Consider the following 19,051-nt stretch of genomic DNA (forward strand, 5'->3'; position numbering starts at 1 on the left):
GGGATACTTGTGTTTTCTGCAAGTACCAAAGAGTTCTCGCTCAAAACCAAGCCGGCAGGAGAAAGAAAGTGTAAAAGGTAAGCGCAGGAAGGCACAGTTAAAATAAACACTGTAGCTATGTTTCTCAAAAATTGACGAGAAGCAAGACACTACTCGCAAATGCAAAAAAAAAACAGATGGCACGCACGACAGGGCAAATGAGGCTGTTAGCGAAGAAAAATTCGAAAATAAAGTTAAATTTCTTCCTCTGAAAGCGCAACTCGCTGTCAAGAGTCGTTTCCTTGCTTCAAGACAGAAGTCACAGAAAAGCATGCGATACAGCGATAAGTAGATCGTAGAATTCATGATGATGAAGATGCGCAGCATAGAAACCACTATGATACTGCCTGGAAAAACGTGCCTGCAGAAGTATGTGCAGCGCTTCAAGGGTGGCTTTCGCCTAAGTACCAATACTGACACGTGTACTTGTACGTCTTTTTCGGGTGACCGCTTTTCACCATGCCAAAAATGTTATCGCTCAGCATGGGACGTGGCCGCATTTACTGGAAATATTTCGAAAATTATCGGAGCTTATTGCTGCTGTCGGCAAAGCTTGCGTTTTCTAACTGCATGTACGGCGCGAATTGTGTAGAAATTTCTGGAAGACACGCGGGCACCAGTCATTACTGTGGAACCTTCGATGGCTCATGTTTAAAAGCTGACGCGCTTGATTCTCTGATAAGATTTTCGACGAACGCCGATTGTGTTCACCGCTATCGTTGTGCTTTAAGTGTAGCCAGTTTTTGTGAGCACAGGTTCGCGCAATAAAACTAGGTACGTCATTGACAGTGTTGCTACTGTGTTCTCTGGCGTCACTATTACGTAATATTATTTTCAATGCCTTATTGACTGAAATGACCAAGCCCGTGGATTTTTACAGTCAACACCGTGGCCTCATCATCTATGAGATTATGCTTTCAGGGCACCTAAATGTAAAATCAACCGGTGAGTAAAGGTTCATTTCGTGTTCTTGGAAATTCCTGCGTAGATGAAGAAAATGTGCTGTTCTGCTAATTGCTGTGATTTTCCCTAGGGAAAATATCTTACGATCAAAAGCCCCCATGCCTAAGATGTTCTGGAATGTCTTGATTTTTACTGCGATATAAATTAAATGAACACGTACGCCAGATAACATTTCGGCGCCGCCACAATGTTCTTTATTATGTTCAAGCGCGATGAGATCCTATCACACCGCGAGCACTGTATGGTGTGCCTGTGAGGGTAAGCCGAAAATGATAATGGTTTGATGCACACCGTTTTTCCGTTCGCCCAGTATTGGAAGTGACGCTATCAAGCGGGAGCTAAGGGGCTGGAGCAGCATGTGAAGGTGCGTCGGCTTCTCTCGGCGGCTGTGGCGGCACATGGCTGTTTGCGCGCCGCATCTTGGAGGCTATATGCGACGCGCGCACAGCCTAATGACAACCCGAGATGGCGTCTGGCTACATAATCTCTCTGTTCCTTCGCGCCTAGAGTTGGAGATCAAGTAATCTCAATTTCCGGAACGGTGGTGAAACGAGAAGCAGCACGAAGTATTCCCTCCCCGCTGCTTGAGCTCTTCATCATGCCAGAGTTGTGACAGCGAATGTCCCTCGTCACCGAGCGATGCCCGCCCAAGAAGTGCCTGCGTGAACCTGACCCCGTTCTTGTAAATTTAATTAGCGAATCTTTACTGCAATCTATGAACCCAAATGAATCTATGAACCCAAATGCTTCGTGTAAGGAAAACACGGTGAATGCGGGATATGGAAATTCAAGACGATGAGCAAAACGTGAACAAGGTGAAAGCAGGAGCCAACGTATCGAAAAGTGTACTTTTCTTCAAGGCTCGACGAGTGCACTTGTCTTCTTCAAGGCCTTCAAGAAAACAAGTCCACTTGTCGAGCCTTGAAGAAGAAAAGTAGACAAGTCCACTTGTCAAAACGTTGGCTCCTGCTTTCACCTTGTTCACGTTTTGCTCAATACTTCGTGTAGTGGTTTAATGCTTTGCCATCGCTATAAATTCCGTGCCTTTCATGTGAAACAGACATGTTTACAATGTTTTAGAGGGACATATATATATAGTGACCTTTTTTGGGATACGTAAAATCAAACTGCATGTACTATTCTGCTTCTCCTTTACACTTAGGGTCAGATTAAAGGCTTTGTCGGCGTTGGGGATCCTACACCTGCTGACCAGAAGAATCTGCTGACACATCATGGCATGGTAGTGCTGTTTCAGCCATTTACTGGTTACTGGTAAGCTGAATCCTTTTTCTTTTTTTCTTTGCAACCATTGTGTAAGACGTATGCTCTCAGAAAATACGTATACCTTTATGCCGGAAACTGGACCCAAATTCATGGCGTTTTTGCCTGCAAGGGCAATGTGAAGTTCGTGACACTGGCGAAAATTATTGTGGAAACGGCTATCCTTGGACTGCATAAAACACAACGTCACCAGCTGGAATAGGAGCATGTGCCGGCTATTCAGGATACAGGGTGAGGTCATTTTTTAGGTTAATATGCTAATTCTTTCTTGCAACGTAGTTCTACTGCAGCACACACTGTGCGATATTTTTTTAACTTGTAATGAATTATTGACCAGCCGTGGTGGCGCAGTGACTGCTGTCGCGCTGCTAAGCCTGAGGGCGCGGGATAAAATATTTGCCACAGCGGCCGCATTTCGATGAGGGCGAAATACACGAACGCCCGGGTACGAGTACACACTGAAGCACCCCATGTGGTGAAAATTATTCCACTAGTGTAGTCGCCTACTATGGCGTACCTCATTATCATATTGTGATTCTGGAACGTAAAACCCCACAGTTTCATTTTTAAGGTTAATGACTGCTTCTCCTTGGCATATCTTCTTTCTTTTTTACAAGATTCTGCAAGCCACATTGGGAGAAGCACCAAGCACCCAGTCGATCCAAAAAGGCAACTGTTCTTTGTGTCAAGATTTTCCACAGTTGAAAAAAGGTACCCGACAACAGCTGAACCTGTTGACAGGGGTATTATTGAAGAACCTTCCCTAACAAATCGGGAAAGTGTAACACTGACATTGATGCCAAGCATTACAATTGCACACCTTAAGCCGAACCGTTTCGAAAAAAACGAAGAAGGTGTACATCGCATTTCAGCTCCTCGGGGAACAGGTCATCAAAGGGCTATTTGTCTACTGGGAGCGCATTGAGTATTCGTATAGGAATGTGCAGCCAACTGTATATTTTGTCAAAGAAATTAATCGCCTGATTCGTGTCCAGATATCATGGACAAGCGAAAAGGCGCTCAAGCCTGGAAATCCAGGCATGCATTTTTTAAAGCACTTCTTGACAAATTCCAACAGCGGCAGCATCATGCAAAACTGGCGAGGGTTGTTTTTCTTACAGAAAGCACAGCTTCCGCACTGAGTTACCATCACGACTACCCCTACCACGATCTGTTGCCCTACCTGACATCTACCGTGGGCTTCAAATACTTTTTAGCATCCGACTTAGGCAAAGATAAGCTAGAAAACCTTTTTGTTTAATTATTAGACAATCATCGAGGTGCAACGATTATTAAATCTTTTTGCAGTTTCTCGTACCGGTCAACTCACTGGCATTTTATAATCTAGCCAAGCAACCGCAAGGAAGAAACTGATTACTACACCTGGTCAAAGTAGTGCTGAATCCAAATGAGTTGTGGGCAAGAACGGGCAGAAACCATCTGGACAGGATATACAGCCTTCTTGACTGCCGAAGTGTCAATGACGCTGAGGATATCATTCATTCTCTTGTGTCCAGTAATGAAAATGCAACACAGAGAAAAAAGGACCAGCAGTTCTTTGTTATACTTTACTACAGGTTATGTTGCACAAACGATCATTGCCGAAAATTCTTCTCCACCGTGTGCACGCTGCATTTGCATAAGTAAAGCTGAAGGTAGAGCCGACGCTGCCTCATACTTCACTACTCATTTTGACAATGAAGGCCATGTCTGTCTTAGACAGAACTTGTCAACCAATGTAAAAGCCATGGAAGATACTTCTGGTCTTTCATTTAGTAAAAGCAAGTTACATGAATTGAGCCTAGCTGAATTTTCAAGTCTGCTGAAGACACTGGCCTTTCTTCTATTGACTCTACGTTCGAGTCACTTCAAAATATGACCGCGTGCAGCGGTCTAGATTGATTATGCATTAATATAACTTTATTAGAACAGTAATATAATCTTAGCATTCTTCTACTTCATTAGAATAAAAGCGTTCCCTAGAAATTACCTTTACAAAAATATGGTGCCATCATCGCTGGAATAAAAAAGCAGGAGTCCTTCGCTATTGCCTAAGAGATGCGCAGGCGAAAGCCTTCTAAACCCTACTGTAATTCACCTTAATCCGCCTTAATCCACCTTTCTTCATACAAATCGACCCTAATCAACCGGAATTCTACCTATTACACCTCAATCAACCTTAATCCAATCAATTAGCAATCATTATTAACTTTGCTAGTCTTTATTATTCTGTAATACACGGCTCAACATGCTTTGGTTCGCTTCTGACTCCTTTGGCCACGTGATATTTTTTACCTCACAACGGCACCTTGAAACAGAGATCAAAGGCTTTCGCCTTTGAAAAAAACGTTTTCCCTTCGCCAGCAAAGAAACACTAGAGGTTGGATTCTGGAAGCTGAGCTAGCCAACCTTTTCACGCAAGTGACATGCAAGAAGCATGATGAGCAAAACGTGAACAAGCTGAATGCAGGAGCCAACGTTTCGACACGTGGACTTTTCTTCAAGGCGACGTATGATTTCCTGGCCACAGTATATATAGGTGGGGTTCTTCTAAAAGGGAGAGGATTTGAGGCGGGAGGATGCGGAAACGAGGGAAAATGTGTTAGCGTGTCGAATTGAGAGTAAAGGAACACTGTGTACAAAGTCAAAGCCAGGGCGCCCCCCCCCCCTCCGCCACGGTCTGCCAACGCACGCGCGTTAGCCGGCGTGTCAAGGGCGTCTGACACGCCGGCTGACAAAAAAAAGAAAGGAAAGGAAAAAAAATAGGGGGGATACGCCAAGAAATCAAACTAAGTGTTGTTGCGTATAGCTTGAAGTTTAGCATAGCGAATAGATTCTAAAGCTCTCTTTGAAACGTTTATGCCTATTGGTTGCAATGTCTTGAGCTTATGGATAAGGTATGATTCTCTGTATTTTCGTTCTCGTTCAGAACGGAAATTTGACTCTAAGATGTAGAGTTTAAGTTCATCAAAGTTATGACCTGGTTGGTTGAAATGCTCGGCGACGGCTTTGAGAGGCTTTTAGCTGTGTACGTTGCTAAAAAGCTTCCCAAAGCCACCGCCGAGCATTTCAACCAACCAGGTCATAACTTTGATGAACTTCAGCTGTACATCTTACATCGAAATTTCCGTTCTGAACGAGAAAGAAAATACAGAGAATCATACCTTATCCATAAGTTCAAGACATTGCAAACAATAGGCATAAACGTTTCAAAGGGAGCTTTAGCATCTATTCACTATGCTAAACTTCAAGCTATAGGCAACAACGATTAGTTTGTGTTCTTGGTGTATCCCCCCCCCCCGTTTTTGTCCTTCCCTTTCTTATTTTTTTGCCAGCCAGCGTGTGAAATGCCCTTGACACGCCGCCTAATGCGCATGCGTTGACAGACCGGGGGGGGGGGGGGGGGGAGGGTGCCCTGGCTTTGACCTTGTGCGCCGGGTTCCTGTACTCTCAATACGACACGCTAACACGTTTTCCATCGTTTCCGCATCCTCCCGCGCCACACCCTCTCCCCTTTAGAAGAACCCCACCTATATATACTGTGGCGATGAAAGCATATGTCCCCTTCAAGAAGACAAGTCCACTTGTCGAAACGTTGGCTCCTGTATTCACCTTGTTCACGTTTTGCTCATTGTCTTGACGTTCACGTTTTGCTCCTCTCCCGCATTCGCCGTCTTTTCTATGCAGGAAGCATTTTATATTAAAGAGAAACCCTAATCAGTAATCAGCTGCCCGCATGACAACTGCGCTACTGCTATGGTCTAAAGAAACAGAGTCCAGCAGCCTGCTTGTGGATGATCTGGAAACACGGCGGGCTACGAAGTCCAGAAGCCCTTCCGGCATCCGCCTGCATGACAGCACCCCACCTGCACAGCACCGCTCCTAGCGGCAGCTGCTGACGTTCATTGCCTTCGTGAGACCACGGACCCACTAGCCAGTATATTCTACGCGCTATAGCATGAACAAGCTGGAATGACAGCGATGTAAAGAACATGATGGAATCACGGCAATTGTATAACAACGAATGCAAGACAAGTCTATAACAATGTTGGTGTGCGAAGAGGGCATGAAATGACGACAGTCTGATGATGAAGCTAGAATGAAGACAGTCCAACAAGCACAGCAGAATGACAACTACAAGCACTAACATAGTGCCCCAAGCTATTAGAAAACTTGGTTCAGTGTGACGGCGTGAAACGCGCGACGATGGCGGAATAACGAAGCTGCAATAATTACGGCGGCATAGTTTTTGAAAATAGCTCTGGCCTGTTCGTCGCCTCGAGAGCTGATATTCTTCGTGCAGTCACCCTCGGTGACGTCATCCTGGCTCCTCCAATCGTTGGATTGTCTAGTGACTTCCCCAGCAATGCATATAAACGTCGTCTACAGCTGCCTTCTTCAATGGGCGACTTCACGGCATCACTTGCGGGAGGCTGAAGCACTTCCTTGTTTTCGCGCAGTTCTTGGCCTGCTTTGCCGCTCCTGTCCCCGACACGACCGCGTTTCTTTGCCTCGATACCAATGACACCGGCAACCCTTCTTCGACTACGTTTCAGCACTTGGATAACTCGGTAATGGGGACATGGACGGCCATATCTACTTCGCTTAAGATAGTTCTAGCCTGCGCATAGCCTCGACAGCTGATAGTCTGCGTGCCAGCATCCTCGGTGACGTCATCCTGGTTCCTCCAATCCTCGGCAAGTCTAGCATGGCGACTTCTCAAGCAGGACACATTAAAACGTCGCCGACAGCAGCCTTCCTGAGTGGGCGAGTTCAGAGCAGTGCTAGCGGGACGCTGAACAGGTTTCTGGTTTTTACGCAGGTAGGTTATCTCAAAACTGCTAAGTGCATTCGTTCGAATACTCGCTTTCTGCTGCTGTTTTCTCGCCCGCACAGTTACATGTGTGCTTATTTTTTTGTGTCCCTGTGCTCTGACCTTATTTACTGCGTGAGCAGTCGCCTCTTGAGCGGTGATGTGGAACTGAATCCGGGGCCTCCTAATAAATATTGTCCGGTGGCTGATGTTCGCTTGCAAATCTCGTCCACTGCCGATAAAAATGGGTACCATGAACGGCAAGGATGTTGGTTTGTCATCCGTGACGGAAATTCTTGCTCAATTATTTAGGGTCAGAAACGTATACCACAAGAAAAAGCAGACATCCGGCACTTCCATCACGTTCTTAATTCAAGGTTTTCTGCTTTAGAGACGCCTGTGTACGCATTGTAAAAACCCCGAGATACACTTCCTTCTACCGAAGCAATTATAACATGAATAGCGAACTTCAGCAGCTCCTAATAGAAATAACTAACCTGTTTTTGCATAATGATAATTTAGAAAACAGAGTTTGCCTTCGGCGGTATTGCTTCACTGCGACACCTCATGAAATCCTTCCTCTTCTGAAATCTAATATTCCCTCGTGGTTCAAAGAAGACCTTCCAATTGATTGCCCGAGTATTGAAAGGTGCCACAGAATGGATCGAAGGCATGCAGATCGCTCACGCCCCGTCATAATGAGACTGCTCGACTATCGCGAAAGGACAAATGTCTTCAAAAACTGTCACAAATCTAAACGTTCTGACTTGCATACTTCTGAAGATTTTTCAATGCGCATACGATCAATCAGAAAAAAGATATAGTAAGCACCTAAACTTTTAAGGGATATTGGCTTCATCGTTTACCTAAGCTTTGACCACGCATTTCATGATAAAGTTAGGTGCAAATGGGACGATGATGCTAACACCGTCAGCAAGGTTCTTTTGCGACCAACAAAAGTTCTTTACGTCGCCAATATTACATATTTAATTTCACATAACCCCCCCAGATATCCCTATGCGCACAGAATGGTAATGCCAAAAGCTTAATTAACAAGTTTCCTATTCTTATACTGCTATCCACCCATTCGCCACATATTGCTGGTGTAACAGAAACATAGTTTCATAATAACATATCATCATCAGCATCATCAGCTTGTTGTATGTCCGCTGCAGGACGAAGGCCTCTCCCTGCGATCTCCAACTATCCTTGTCCTGAGCAAACCAATTCGAACTAGCGCCCGCAAATTTCCTAATTTCATCACTGCACCTTGTCTTCTGTCATCCTCGACTGCGTTTCAGTTCTCTTGGTACCGATTATTCTGTAACCCTAATGGTACAACGGTTATCTAACTGGCACATTACGTGACCTGTCCAGCTTTATTTCTTTCTCTTGATGTCAATTAGCATATCGGCCATACCCGTTTTCTCTCTTATCCAAACCGCTCTCTTCCTGTCTCTTAACAATATGCCTATCAATCTTCGTTCCATTGCTCTTTGCGCGGTCCTTAACTTGTTCTGAAGCTTCTTTGTCAGTCTCCAAGTCTCTGCCACATATGTTAGCACTGGTAAAATGCACTGATTGTACACCTTCGTTTTCAATGATAAAGGTGAGGTTCCAGTCAGGAGCTGACAATGTCTGCCGTATATGCGATCAAACCCATCCTTATTCTTGTACGAATTTCCTTGTCATGATCACAGTTCCCTGTCATTAATTCACCTAGGTAAACGTACTCATTCACAGACTCTAGAGGCTGAATGGCAATTTTGAACTCTTGTTTCCTTGCCCGGCTATTCGTCATTATCTTTATCTTCTACATATAATTTTCGAACCCACTGTCACACACTCTCTCTTAAGGTCCGCAATAGTGTATAGTAATTCGTCGGCATTGTTGCTTAATAGAACACTGTCATGGCCAAACCTAAGGTTGCGTAGATATTCACCGTCGATCTTCACTCCTAAGCCTTACCAGTTTATTAGCTTGAATATTTCTAAGCACGCAGGGAATAGCATTCGATAGATTGTGCCTCCCTGCCTGATCCCTTTCTGTATACAGGTATCATCCTACTATTCTTGTGTATAATTATTGCAGCTGTAGAACGTCTGTTGATGTTTTCCAAGGTATTTACGTAAGCGTTCTGTACTCCCTGATTACGTAATGCTGTTATGCCTCCTGGTGTCTCTACTGAGTCAAATGCCTTTTCGTAATCCATGAAAGCCATACATAGAGACTTATTGTACTCTGCGGATTTCTCGATAACTTGATTGATGACATGGATGTGATCCATTGTAGAGTGTCCCTTCCTGAACCCAGCCTATTCCCTTGGTTGACGAAATTCCAGTGTGGCCCTTATTCTATTGAATATTATTTTGGTAAATATATTATATAATACTTGGAGTAAGCTAATGGGCCTGTAATACATCTACCTTGGTCAGATTTAAATTTATTAAATTTGACCAATGTTCCCCGTGGTTCAATACAACATTACGCCACCTGCGCAACAAAAAGAAGAGCTTGTTTCGATGCGCGAAACGTTCGAACCACGTAATACATTGGTCAGATTATCAAGCTGCTAACGCTGCTTATGTTCGAGCGGTTGCTGAAGCAAAACACGTTTTCTTTACTGTTACACTTCCTTCGTGCTTGCACAGTAACCCCCGTAAATTTTGGAGCATAGTTGGCAGGAGAACTAACAGGCAAATACATTTGGAACATTCCGATATCGCTGTTCCTGTCGATGAATGCTGCAATGTGCTGAATAATGCTTTCACATCAGTTTTTCATAAAGTGTCGCCTGTTTGTAACCCTTTGCTTGCGATTCTGAATTTCCCACCTATGGATCTCATTGTAATATATTGGGACGGTCTAACCAATCTAATTAACGGCTTAAAAATATCTTCATCAGAAGGACCCGATGAAATCACGTCGAAAATTCTGAAATTTACTACCGTGTATTCATCTATTATTCTCTCTAAAATTTTTGAACAGTCCTTACAGTGCTTACAAGTCGATTGGAAAGATGGGACGGTGGTTCCTGTTCACAAGTCAGGTACTACGCATTCACCCAAGAACTATCACCCTATCTCATTAACCAGTATTCCTTGCAAAATTCTCGAACGTGTCGTATATTCATACCTAGTTACTTTCCTAGAAACCAATTCATTTTTTAACCCTTGTCAGCACGGCTTTAGGTAGCACTTTTCATGTAAATCTCAGCTATTATCATTTACCAATGACCTGTTCTTTGATGCTGACCTAGGTTTTGATACTGACTGCATTTTCCAGAATTTTGCCAAGGCATTTGATACGGTCCCACATAATTTACTAATCCTTTAGCTCAGCAACCTTAATATTAATCCTAACTTTTTATATTGGATTAGAGAGTTCCTGACTAACAGAACACATTATGTAACAGCCAATGATTACTCTTCTCCTTCCTCTGCTGTAACATCGGGAGTGCCACAAGGATCGGTGCTGGGTCCATTGCTTTTCCTCGTTTATATTAACGACCTCCCTTACTGCATTACTTCTTCCCCTATAAGCTCTTCGCTGACGACTATGTACTTTACCATAAAATTACTAATCCAACCGATGCAAGCAAACTTCAAAACGATCTGAATAATGTGTCACTCTGGTGCAGTAAATGGTTAATGCAACTTAACGTAACTAAATGTAAAGCTATGCAAATTTCCCGCCGTTCAAAATGCAGTGACACGCGCCTATACTTTCTTAATAGTAATCAGCTAACACCTGTTGGCTCATACGAGTATCTCGGTCTTCATATCACAAATACCCTCTCATGGAACACTCACATTGAGCGCGTCTGTAATAATGCTAACCGCATGCTTGGATACCTGCGTCATCATTTGTCATCTGCACCTTCATCCCTTAAAGTAATTCTTTACCGAACATTGATGTGATCAAAGCTCGAATACGCATGCGCCATATGGGATCCCGCTCAAACCACTCTAACACTTGCCCTCGAATCAATCCAAAACCGTGCAGATAGATTCATTTGATCAAATTACTCGCGTCATTCCAGTGTTACAGCAGTGAAAAATGCCCTAAACTTACCCGACCTTTCATCCCGTAGAAAACGCGTTCGCCTTTCGCTATTTCATAAAATTTTCCCCTTTAACCCTGTATTAAAAGAGCAGCTTCTCACACAGCCGTATTATGTTTCATCTCGATCAGACTATTGCTTTAAGGTAGGTGTGCCGTCATGTAAGACTAATCGTTAAAGTGATTCTTTCTTTCCTCGAACAAGCACGGAATGGAACCATCTTCCCACTGCCATCGCCGCCATCACAGACACTACAAACTTCAAGAACGCCATTTAACGTGCCTTTACTTAAATTCAATGTTGTTTGCACAAATTGTTTGTTATGTTTACCCCACTCCTTTCTGTAGTGCCTCCGGGCCCTGAAAGTAAATAAATAAATAAAAAATAAATGTTTCATTTCATTAACATCTCCCTTTTTGTGGATTAGTTTAATGTTTGCATTCCAGTTTTCTGGGACCCTTGCAGTCAATAGACGCTTCGTATAGAGAGCCGTCTGTTTTCCAAGCAGTATGCCTCCTCCATCTTTGGTTAAATCCACTGTTATACCATCTTCTCCTGCCACTCTTCCTCATTTCATATCATCATCAAGTGACTAGTTCTTACCGCCTTATTTTCTTATTTGAAAAGGGATGCCCATAAGCCAATATGAACATCAGCAACATCATGAGGATCGAATCGGGCCACTTTTCACGCGATGTGAAATGAGTGCCGTGCCGGCCAATACGCGCAATCTTCGCTTGGCACTTGCGTCCTATTATACTAGGTGTCCCTACATGTAGCAGTTAGATGTAGCTGGATTTGGTTAACTGAATCAGGTTGGATGACCAGTTGCCACCTAAGTATTTCGACGCCAATACGCCATTACCATCACCAGCAACATCATCAGCGTGGAATTGCGCAACATTTTACGCGATGCGGAATGCGTGCCTTGCGGAGCCGATACGTCCATCTTCGATTTGCAGTTGCGCAGCTTTGTACTAGGTGTCCACTCATGTAGCAGATACATGTGGCTGGACCTAGTTAACTGAAGCAGGCTAGGTGACAAGTTATCGCCACCCTATTTCTAAATTTAAAAGGGGACGCCAGTGGGCCATTATCATCACCAGTAACTTAGTCAGCATTGAATCGCGCCACCTTTCACGCAATCGGACATAAATGGCGCACATCGCGGATACGTGCAAACTTAGCTTAGCTGTCGGGTAGTGTCCTCACATGTAGCAGTTGAGCGTTTCCTGTAGCTGGACTCGGTTGACTAAAGCAGGCTAGGTGACTAGTTGTCACCGCCCTATTTACGCTTTTCAGAAAGGACGCCGACGAGCCATTATCAACAGCAGGAATATCATCAGTATTGATTCGCGCCACCTTTGACGCAATATGACGTGCGTGCCCCGCAGCGCCCATACGTGCAAGCTTCGCGTTGCAGTTGCGCTACTTTATACTAGGTGTCCCCACTCGTAGCAGCTGCGTAAAGCTGGACCTGGTTAACTCAAGCAGGCTAGGTGACAAGTTGTCACCACCCTATTTTCACATGTTCATACCGGACATCCTGCCACCTGTCACAAAATGAGACATACAGGCCGCACATCGCGGACACCTGCAAACTTCGCTTAGCAGTTGCATGGTATTATATTTAGTGTCCCTACATATAGCCGTTGCATGATGCCTGCAGCTGGACTTGGTTAATTCAAGCAGGCTACGTGACCAGTTGTGACCGCCCTATTTCCACTTTTCAAAGGGGAAGCCAATAAGTCATTAACATCAGCAGCAACATCATCGGTATCGAATCGCGCCACCTTTCACGCAACATGGCATGCGTGCCCCGCAGCTCCGATGCGTCGAAACATCGCGTTGCACTTGCCATTAAGCTCTAGTAATTGTACCCACATGTAGTAGTTGCGCATAGCTGGACTTGATTAACTCGCCCAGGCTTGGTGACTGGTTGTCAACGTCCTATTTTCATATTTTAAAAGGGACTAATAAGCCTTTAGCATCAGCGGCAACATTATCAGCATCGAAGAGCGCCACCTCTCACCCGATGTGACATGCGCGCAGCACGTCGCTGATACATGCAAACGTCGCTTTGCAGTTGCCTTGTGGTATACTTACTATCCGCACATGTAGCATTTGCATGTTGCATGTAGCTGGACTCGGTTAGCTAGGTGACTAGTTGTTGCCGCCATATTTTTCCTATTTCAAAAGCGACACGAATAAGCAATTATCAGCAGCAACATCATCAGCATCGTATCGTGCCACCTGTCACGCGATGTGACATTGCGTGCCACTAATCGCGGATACGTGCAAACTTAGCTTTGCAGTTGCGTTGTATTATACTTAGCGACCCCGCATTTAGCAGCTTCACGTTGTATGTAGCTGGACTAGGGTAACTCAAACAGGCTAGGTGACTAGTTGTCACCGTCCTATTTACACTTTTCAAAGGGAATGCCATTGAGGCATTATCATCAGCAGCAATATCGTCAGTATTGAATGGCGGCACCTTTCACGCAATAAGACATGCGTGCCCTACAGCGCGGATGCATGCAAAGGTCGCTTTGCACTCGCCTTGCATTATACATAGTGTCCCCACATGTAGCACTTGCACGTTGCATGTAGCTGGACTCGGTTAACACGAACAGGCTAGGTGATTATATGTGACCGCCCTATTTTCACATTTCAATGGGGACGCCAATAAGCCATAATCATCAGCAGCAGCATCATCATCAGCGTTAAATCGCATCACCTGGGACGCGATGCGACATGCGCGCCACGCATCTCGGGTACGTGCGAACTTTGATTTGCAGTTGCGTTGTATTATACTTACTGTCCCCACATGCAGCACTTGCACGCTGTATGTAGCTCCACTCGGTTAACGCAAGCAGGCTAGGTGTCAAGTAGCCACCACCCTATTTTCACACCCCAAAGGGAACGCCAATAAGCCATTATCATCATCAGCAGCATCATCAGTACGGAATCGTGCCATCTGTCACGCGGTTACGCGTACACTTAGCTTTACAGTTACGTTGTATTAAACTTAGTGTCCACACATGTAGTAGTTACACGTTGCACGTCGTTGGACTTGGTTAGCTCAAGTGGCTAGGTGACCGGTTGTCACCGCCCTGTTTCCACATTTCAAAGGGGACGCCAATAGGGCACTATCATCAGCAGCAACACCACAATCATCCAGTCGCGCCACCTGTCATGCAATTTGACATGCGGGACTCTCAGCGCCGATACGTGCAAACTTCGCGTTGCACTTGCCTACTAGTTTTACTTGCTTACTTGTTTTCCCCACATATAGCAGTTGCATGTAGCTGGATCTGGTTAACTCAAGCAGGCTAGTTTACTGGTTGTCACCGCACAATTTGCACATTTCAAAAGGGGCACCAATAAGTAGCAATCAACAGCTGCAACATCAGTATCTAATCGCGCCACCTGTCACACGATGTGACGTGCACTCTGCGCATCATGGATACGTGCGAACTTAACTTTGCAGTTGCGCTGTATTAGATTTAGTGCCCCGACATGTAGAAGTTATTGCACGTTGCAACGTTGCATGTAGCTGGACTCTATTCGTTTTCATTGCTAAAAATGTAATAGCGGGTGCTAAGATTAAAGCTGCAGTGGGGCTGCTTGAGGTGTCTTCAGCCCTCGTGTTACATGGTGGCAATTAGTCGCGCAACCAACCGTATGCAGAAAACATTGCATATGAATGTGAAGTACAATAATTATTGACCAATATTCTCCATGACGGGTAATATAGGTAGCTGTATCTTTTGCAGACAAGTAATTTCATTAAATTCTCTGTTTCAGAGTGCGAGTGCCATATACGAAGGAGAGAGCGGGTATATAGGGAGTAGATTATAGGTATGTTGTAGTGTTTAAAGAGGGGCTGACTGATTGTGATATGGCACGTTTGCTATGATACGTATGATCGTTTTCTGTAGTATTTTCTTGAGGTTAGATTAGTTGTGCCCCACACAAAGTGTGTATAATTCATGTGTAATGCAAATAATGAGTGGGAACTTACTATTTTCACAGATATTGGGGGACAATATCTGTTCTTGTTTAGCAATCTCGTGATACGGCTAAGCTTTTTTACTATATACCTTTTTTACTATATACCATCCGACTGGGACAAAGCCCAGTCGGATGGGTTTCTTCACTCTACCAAACCGCGTTGCAGTGGAGTCCCTATTGGCCACAGCGCGAGTTGGAGGCACCACTGAATCTGTTCCAGTCGTGCCATCTGGGCTATGAGTCAATTGTGCTGCGCACGGCTACTCTGCCTCTTTCTGGAAATACGTAAGTTTCCATGGGCGCCCTTTCTTTTGGGAGACGGTTAAGCATTCTCTTTCGCCGGAGGTCAACGCCATCGTCTGTTCGCACTACATATGAACGCGGTTTTGGTGCTCGTGCGAAGACTGTGGCCTTGGATTGCATGTCGGTCACCCAGACCAGGTCACCTGCTTCTAGCTTGCGAAGCTGTCTGGCACGATGGCCTCGGTTGTAGTAGCGGCATAGCCGCCGCCTCACCGTCTGGTCGCTGGCTACGACTACTTTCCGGTTGCTTTTCCAGGATTTCGATGATGTGGTAGCATTCGGACTCTTGACCTCAGTCGCCTACCCAAACGTATTTCCGCAGGACTGACCACAAGAATGCCGGGCGTCTCCCTTTAAGCCAACAATGCCAGCTAAGGGTCTTTAGACTTTAGAAGGAGGTGCTTAATCGTCTTAACCATTCGCTCCACTTCACCGTTGCCTTGCGGGTGCCTCGGACTCACGGTGACATGGCAAAACCTGTATGACACAGCGAAATGTTCAAACTCAGTTGCCACGAACTCAGGACCGTGGTCGGTCACCGCGCACTCAGGGATTCCATGCCTAGAAAAATACTTTTCACTCTATCGATGACCGTTCCAGTCTTGCTGGAAGGAAGAATGGCTACCTCAGGGTAATGTGAAAGACATTCCACGGCGACAAGGTATGCCTGGCCATTGATTACGCACAGATCTACTCCCACTCTGTCCCAAGGAAACGATGGTGTTGGGGTTGCTATCATGGGCTCGGCTAGTTTCTGGGCATGTTGTGCGCAAACAGTGCACCGATTCACAACATGTGCGAGTTAAGTGCTCAATGCTGGCCACCATACAGAACCTATAGCAACACTGCGACAACGCACGATACCCTACTGCCCATCTTGCAGCCTGCGCAGCACTTCTGTTCTTAGAGACTGTGGGATTACAAGCCTTGTTGCTTTCAACAAGAGACCATCAGTTATCCTAAGGCATGCTCTATCTTGCCAGTAAGACAGGAGGAAAGAAGGAACATTCAATTTCCTTGGCCAATTGCTTTTACACAGCCTGCGCAGGTGTTTGCGAACGGGATCATTAATTTGACATTGTCTCACTCTAGATCAAAAATTGTCCCCTCTTTCCAAGCCAAGCAAACACGCCTTAGAATACGCTGTGATATCCGAGACACTCAAGCCTTTTTCAGAATCGCTTCGTGTAACAGGGGACTGCGAAAGGGTGTAGGCTGTGACTAGCGATGTGCCGGGAATGTACTGGACCGTGAAACATATCGCATTAGGCGTAGCCGGAAGCGTTTAATTCGAGGGCGCATATCATAAATGGCCACCTGGCCCAGTAAAGACACTAAAGGCTTGTGACCAGTTTCAAAGGTAGCGTTTAGGCCACGGATGTAGTCGGCAAATCTTTCGGCTGCCCACGTCAGCGCGAACGTTTCTTTTTCTATCAGGGGGTATCGCCGTTCTGTGTTCGTGAGTGAACGAAACTCGAAAGGCTATTGGTCTACGGTGACCATCTTTCTGCGTTTGAAAAAGGACAGCTCGCAGCCCCAAAGAGGATGCGTCCGCTGAAACGATGGTAGGAAGCGTTGCATCGTACATGGCCATACCATGCGCAGAACAAATTAGCCCTGTAAGCTGGTTGAGCGCTTTTGCTTGGTCACACCCCCAGACCCATTTGCTATTCTTGTGCAAAAGAGCACGCATCGGAGCGCTAATTTGAGGCAAAAAGCGACCTAGGTGATTGGCCATGCCGAGCAAGCTTCTCAGTTCGGTGATAATTATCGGTGCGTTTATGTTCTCAATAGCGCTGACCTTTACTGGATCAGGCTCAATTCCATTGTCATTCAGAATATGGTTCAAAAATCTCGGTTTATCGTCGCCAAACTGGCACTTTTCTTTGTTCAGAGTCACGTTTGCGCTATCTAGGCGTGACATAACATCATCTAAACGTTCATCGTGCTGCGTTTTGTATCACCAAACACTAAAATGTCATCCATGACGTTGACAACCCCTGTCAGGCCACATAGGATTTCGGACATCCTTTTCTGGAAATACTCTCGAGTGGATGTAATTCCGAGCGGCAGTCTGGTAAAACACTACTTCCCGAATGGAGTCAAGAACGTAGTTAGTTCTTCAGGGTCTTTACTTATTCGGACATGATGGAATCCTGAGAACGCGTCAAGCTTCAAAAACAATTTCGCACCCGCCAGAGAGCCTAATGCTACTACGGTCGATCAAGCGTGAAGCGCTCACGAACGACGCGCCTATTTATCTTTGCGAGGTTGACGCGTACTCTCAGTTCCCCCGACTGTTTCGTTACCAGGAATATTCCTGCGCACCAATCCGTGTTGCCGCCTATTTTTCTGATTATTCCCATGCGCACGAGTCTCAATTTTATGCTTTAGCATTTCCATATGAGCGGAATCGGCACTCGCCGCGGGACGGTTATGGCATGTGGAAGTGCGCCCAGTTGTAGACTGATAGTGTAATCTCTGGGTATAGTGCCTAGACTACAACCCATGCGCGGAAAAAGTCTCATACCATTGTCTGCAGTTAGGGAGCCAGCAAATTTAACGATACCTAAACCCTGTAAGGCTGGCAGCCTGAGAACTACGTCGCGAAGCGGGCTAACGAGATAGCGCGTTTGACGGGCAGTCCTCCCTTTCCGCGCAATTTCTGCGACAACTTTGCCTAGAACATTGAGCTTGTTGCTGCCAGTGCCCTGTAGTACCTTGTCTGCGTTACCCAGGTGGGTGGGCAATCCTAGAAATGTAGGAAGTAGAACCGACACTTCTGCACCCGAATCAAGTTTAGCACGGATAGGCACGCAGTTTATCAGAACCAGCACATAGCGCACTTTCCCGGCCGCGTCAATCGCGCCAATGAAAGTTTCTCCGGTACCATGTTCGACAGCCGAGACGCGTACGTTTGTTTGCGCTGACCAAGCTTTCTTGAGGCATGCTTTCGCAAAATGTCCCTTGTTACCACAGTAGTGGCACTCGGAAGATTTGTCTGGGCACGTGGACCTCGGGTAAGCGTCGCTGACGCAGTAGGGGGCACCGTCCTTCTATGTGCTGCGGGCGTTTCTTGTGGCCCACAGCGTCCACGATGGCGCCTTCGTTCTGAAGTTCTGGTGGGCTCCCGATGTGGACACCTCCTGGTCGAAGGCTCTGCTGCCGCTGTCGCACGGTTTCCTTGAGGCGAGCCTTGGCCAGCGCGGTAGCCAAGTCAGCTGCGGATCCATCTGCAAGGCCTCGGATAGTTGCACGTCCCGGATCCCGACGACAAACCTGTCCCGGTTGAGTCTCTTCTTCATATCCCCAAAGTCGCAGCGGTCTGCCAGCACATGAACTGCGCTTGCGAAATGATCCACCGATTCTTCTGGCCGTTGTTGTCGTCTGTGAAAGCAGGCACATTCATAAACAATGTTCCGCTCTTTGACGAAATGACTGTCGAACTTCTGCTTGACAACATCATATATTTTAGCTTCATCGTCGGTCAGCTCAAATGTTGCAGAGACTTCGTGGGCTTGGCATCCCATTCTGTAAAGTAGCGCGTGTACCTGGGCCTCTGCCGAACGTTCGT

The sequence above is a fragment of the Dermacentor variabilis genome, chromosome 9, assembly GCF_050947875.1.
Source record: "Dermacentor variabilis isolate Ectoservices chromosome 9, ASM5094787v1, whole genome shotgun sequence".
Lineage (NCBI taxonomy): Eukaryota > Metazoa > Arthropoda > Arachnida > Ixodida > Ixodidae > Dermacentor > Dermacentor variabilis.